The sequence below is a fragment of the Formica exsecta genome, unplaced genomic scaffold, assembly GCF_003651465.1.
Source record: "Formica exsecta isolate Colony F162 unplaced genomic scaffold, ASM365146v1 scaffold13, whole genome shotgun sequence".
NCBI lineage: Eukaryota > Metazoa > Arthropoda > Insecta > Hymenoptera > Formicidae > Formica > Formica exsecta.
In genome coordinates, this window is record NW_021848632.1 from 624,756 (window position 1) to 630,618 (window position 5,863).

Genomic DNA, 5,863 nt, shown 5'->3' on the forward strand with positions numbered 1-5,863 from the left:
CGCCCGGAATTGACAGGAATCGGAAAGGAGAGAGAGAGAGAGAGAGAGAGAGTCCGGGACATTGGCTCCAGACCCTCTGGCGCCGTCGCGACGCTTTCCAGCTTTTGGCAAAACACATCTTATCCCGTCGCATCCCGGTCCTACGGGCGCCTAGTTTTTTTATGGCTATCGCTGCTGGTTTCAGCGCCCGGGGATCCCCCATAAAATCTCGTCTTCTCCTCGCTCGCCATCCCGACGATCCTCCTTCTCCCCTTCATCCTTCTTCCTTTCCTTCAGAGGCAATGCTATCGTCTTAATAGTAGAGACGTAACTACTTCCAATATAAAGAAATCGTCGAATTTTATTTTCTCGCGATACGAGCCTCATTACTCGTGCGCTATCGATTATTACGTCCGGGGAGAAGTATTAGTAAAAGAGACGAATTTTTCCGCGTAAGACGGTAGATTTAACGGTGGATAACAAAATTTATAATTGCGAAAAAGGTTTCAGAATTTTTTAATTTATATTCACATATGTATATAATAACTCCGACTATTAGATGTTCCAAATTTTTTTGTCGTACGCTTCACTTACTTTGATGCTTGAGTAAACTGAGAGACACTGGTCCTCCATACAAGAACGGCAATAAATATGAAAGTAGATAGTCACGACAATCTCGATTCTTCCTTCTAGATGAGTCTATCGCCCCTTTTTCCCCCGATTCGCTATTCGCATTGCGTGCTATTGCTATGGCGTACGAAACTTTTCCCATTGTTCCCCCCGAGAAATTTTATCTTCCACCAACTAGATTTGATGCTGTCTCTTCTTGAGGAATTATTTCCATTTTGCGGGAATGAATTATCGCGAGTTCCGTATTACTTAATAGAGAAAAAAATTAATAGATACAACTTTCAGCGTTTTATTACACGAACGAGCAATATATAAAGTGACTCGCGAATATAATTTTAGAAGCCAATCCCGTAATTTTGAATAAAGAGTCACTTGGGAGAAGATATCAAAAGCAGTTATTTGATTTAAATATATGTATCTTCTCTAAGACAAAAACAATAGCTATATTAATTATACCAAAAAAAAGTAATTAATATGATATACTACTATCACAAAAGATTACTTTCTATTTTAACTATAATTAAAAATAAAAGATTTAAATGATAAGAAAGAGAGAAAAGTATAACGGTTTACATATTCATTTTCTGCACAAATTTTTCCATTCAGAGACACATTTAATTTAATTAATTTTATTTTACGAAAAAAAAGTATTTAAATATGTCGGAATTTTTTCGGCCAACATACGTCACAGTTCTATTTCCTGTATCATCTTACAGGTAGCACCACGTGGAACCATCGTTAAAAGTCGGTCGGTAAAGTAGTAGAACGTAGTTATGGCGCGACATTGGAAATCTTCATCTCGTGCGGTAAAACCCCCGTAAACGGATGAAAATCGGATTACAAAATGTGATTCTGGCAATTGTCCAGCTTCATCTATATCGTCGCACTCTCCTGGCACCGAGACTACTAAGACGATAAAGGAAATTTATTGCGCATCCCGTATACAGCGTATGTTGTCACGCATTGTTTTACGTGGGTATGCTCCCTTGTCCTATTTCAGCAAAGAAGTTCTTTTATTCCGTGCTGATCTCAAGGAAGATGGAAATGCTGTCTGAAATTTTTCTCTGTATTCTATATTCTAACATAATCTATTCTGTAATCTTTATTATATATATATATACATACTATCTGTTTTCAATAGACAATTAATTTTTAAAACAATACCATAAATATGCAACAGGATATTATTTAAACAAAAGAATCAGAGGATCTAGAAAAAAGTATAATACAAAACTAAGCAGAGCTAATTCATAATCAACATAGATTAAAAAATTAATTCTTCCCGAAAATGTGCTTAGCGAGCGTGAACGCGAATTTCCAATTCTTATTGTACGTGCACATCGTCAGTCACAGGTGCATAAGAAGTCAAACAAGCCGCCTACGCGCGAGAGGGAAACGACATCTGGAGGGCCAACCTTGTCTTGACGCCGACGCGTCAAGCACGCGAGGAATGCGCGAGCGAGCGAATTACGTTAACGTAGGCGGCCGAGTAGCGTAACAAGTTTGTCCGTTGCATTCTTTTCTCCTTTTTTAGCGCTTACTCCTTCCGATACACGGTGTGTGTGACGTACCATTGCCGCATCGTTATGCCGTCTGGGGATCGGGACTGTAGTAATATATGTATCTTTGCATTGATGCGTCCCACTCATTCGGACTCTCTCCCTCTCTCTCTCTCTCTCTCTCTCTCTCTCTCTCTCTCTCTCTCTTTGCTGTAGTATATTTCTGGGAAATCTTCAACGTACTCCCTTCTCGATAATGAATAAAAGTAATAACAGGAAGGAGGCTAGTTTTTAAATAAAATTCTCTTTGAAACAAATGCATGTATTGTGATCGTTGTTTGTATTCGTCTTTATTCATATCTTTAATTCTTATACCGGAAATCATGGATTAAATAGATGTTTTTTTTTTTGTTTTTGTTTTTTTTTAATAAAAGAGGACCAAGATTTTTTGATTTTCTTTCCGTGTATATATATATAGATATATATAATATATTTCATTATATTATGTTTGTTAGATTTTTTTATGTTGTTCTGTTTTATATATGCAAAGTTTTTGATGTATTATTTTACAGATAAAAATTAACGAAATTATTATTATTGATAATTATCATGTCTGTATTCATGATATGCATGTAAAAATGATGATGACAATTGTTGAAGGTTTTCTATCCGCAAAGCGAGAGGAGGAAATGCACAGCCACTTCCTCGAGATAACTCTCAAATGATAACGTGTCAGTTTTTGCTCGTCATCTTTTTGCATAATAATGCTTTAACCAAACGTTCTTAATTATCGTACAACGTTCTTCAATCTTAACATTTACTAACAATAAGTAAAGTTTTCCGCGGAAATATTCTTCGCTGAATATGCTTTTCAACGCGTTTCAAACTATCCGAAGAATTTATTTTCGTCGACTTCGCGATCGAGATACCATAAACAGCAAATCGTAAAGTCATTTTTTTTTTTATATACATATATAGTTTCTTAGCAGCAGCCAGCTGGAATAAGAGAGGAGACCGAAAGCGTTATCGCCGCGAAGCTTTATACACGATAAGACGCGAGAGAGAGAGAGAGAGAGAGAGAAAGGGAGAGCATGTCGCTCCGCAGCTGTAATATACGTATTATACGATTACGAAAGCACGTACTACGAAAGCCTACGGGGGCTCTCTGGAAGGAGACTGGCATGACCAAATTTGGTGCGATCTCGCTCTCTTGTTCCAGACTCGCCGGAGGAAGTTTGGCGTTTTTAACCCTCCGCACGTGCACAGCGTGATGCTGCAGATAGAGTGCATCCACGGGACTTGACGTATCTAAGACGTACCGCGACGTTTTTATTCGTGACAAAAATGTATTACGGGTATATTAATAACGTAGACGTTGTACCTGCCCGATTGATGTTTTATTTATCGAGAAAGAGAGTGAGAGAGAGAGAGAGAGAAATAGAAAAATAATGGGGGGAGAGGGAGCATATTGTATATTTTAATTACTAAGCGAGTGTTTTGTGTGTGTGGAAGAAATCTTCTACGAAATTTTTATCCCAAAGTAGCGAAATCATTTAGGCATATATACTACAAGATTACTAGTGTAATCGTTATTTTTACGGAAGGACGACGGCACAGTCAAGTGTGTTTAACGCTATATGCAAGCGGGTTCATTTGTATGCTATATATTTAGAACAGTCGCTTTCCGTGGTTATGGATTTTAGAGATGATATTTTTAGAGAAGCGCGTTTGTTTGGATCGGTTATTTGCACCAAAGTAGGGACGTGCATATTGCATGCGATGCCACTTGTCATTATATTTAATTTGAAAGACTTATATAGTAGAATACTTTTTCTATATTATGTAAACTAAAATAAAAAAATAAGATTTTAGAATAATCGATTTTTTCAAATAATTTTGAAATAAAAAGAAGTTTATTTATTGCATAATTTTATATGTTTTATATAATATCTAACAACATAAAAAAATATTATATGATAATTTGACAGCCTTTTTTATTCTTTATTCTATTTTTCCTAAATTTTTACTTATTGTTAGAATTACTAATTTACACATTTTTCTTATAACGATTCGATTCAGCAGTTTTTAAATATTAAAGATTCTACTGTAAGAGAATTTTTAAATATTCGTTTATTTGAAATGTGTAACTTATATATATCATGTAAACTTTGCGTTTAAACGCGTTTAATTATTTAAAAGAAAATTAAAAAGAAACATACTGCACGTTTAATTTCGTTCCTGTTTATATAGAATAGAAACGCCAATGACTTATCTCTTTCAATCAGCGAAAAAAAAACATACTAGAATTCAAACCGAAATCAACCCAAAATATTATTTCACCGAAATATTGGAAAATATTGAAAGCCCGAAACAAGTATAATCCGAAATCAATATAGGAGAAGAGCGCAATGTTCCGAAAATTCTATAATTTTCCTGAAATATTCAAAATATATATATATATAATCGCGTGAGAGAAGCATATTTAAAATATAAATTTCAGAGAGAGAAAGAGAGAGAGACACTACCGTATGTACAACTCTCTCATCTCCAAAGCTTCCTTAATTATTCGAATACCCTGATATCCACGGATTGTATTTTATCCTAAGATAAAAGATAAAACATTTCCTAATCTCGTTATACGCCCTATCTCCCTTTCCAGCCTATATAAAAGCGTAAATTCTTTTAACCAGTTCTATTATCGGGATTCTTTGAAAGACAGGGCGCCGCAGCGCCACCGCGTTCCCACGTCTCGGTCGGCCCTGCCGCCGCCACCGCCGCTCACGTTCCACCCGCTGGACGACGGGAACGGCGGAATCGTGGAACGTCGGGACGGGAGAGTCGCAAGAGTGTTGTCGGACGTGGTGCCTGTGTGCGGCCCCCGAAGTGTAGATAAATTGCTTGCTCGTGCGACGGGAGACGCGTGTCCGGCGCGCATCTATGGATATTCCTCGCGGTGAGTAGTACAGACACGTGGATGGACACTCGGCCGAATTTCGCGTGGCCGGCGTGCGATTAAAACCACGCGGCTGTCCGATTATATTATTGATTTTTCCGCCGCGCGATTCCCGACGCGTACGGGAATGGGCGTGCTGCCTCTCGGAATCGGCGTCCGGATGCCGCGCTTCTCGGAGCTTCTCTTCCGCCGCGACGACGTTTTCCCCCTCGTCGATCGCTCCATCGTCCTTCTGTCATCGCGCGACCTCCGTGTCCCTTTGACGTTTCGCGGTCCGTCGCCGCGAGCGAAGCTAACCTCAAAAGTCTCTTGAGCCTCTTACACACGTACGTAGCCAACATGATGGGCCAACGAGTGGCATTTTTCCCGAAATAAAGATGATTCAGAATTGACGCACGGACGATTGACAGATCGCCGCGGTTTCGCGGCGATGACGACGTTTTATATACGTACGTACGATATGTGCGTGTGCGTGCGTGCGTGCATGTCAAATGCATGCATGTGTGTTCGTAGAAATACACAAGTGTGTGCGATGAGGGGTAACGGGAGGCGGGAAGCGTCTTCTTATTGATACCCATGCTCCGGCGGTTTTCGTTTAGTTAAATGCGCGACGTGCCAAAACAATAGGTGCCCGGAAAATCAATAGATAGGCCGTGCGAGAGGTTAAATAGGACGTTGTTGCTGGGAGATGCCTTGGCTTCCCTGGCCGATGCCAGGATCTCCTCTCTCTCGCGTCGTTTGTTTTCTTTTTTTTTTTTTTTTTTTTTTTTTTCTCTACCTACACGTCCCGCGCTAGCCCGGA

General features: G+C 39.1%; 1 protein-coding gene across 1 annotated transcript in view; it reads left to right on the top strand.

Moving 5' to 3' along the window:
- The first annotated feature begins 4,657 nt into the window (after window positions 1-4,657).
- The window catches only part of LOC115245745 (talin-1), a 48,010-nt gene continuing 46,804 nt past the window's right edge, over window positions 4,658-5,863 (top strand). Inside the window, exon 1 of the mRNA XM_029824195.1 lies at window positions 4,658-5,061. The gene's annotated coding sequence lies outside the window, so the exon portion shown is untranslated. The remainder of the gene's footprint in view (window positions 5,062-5,863) is intronic.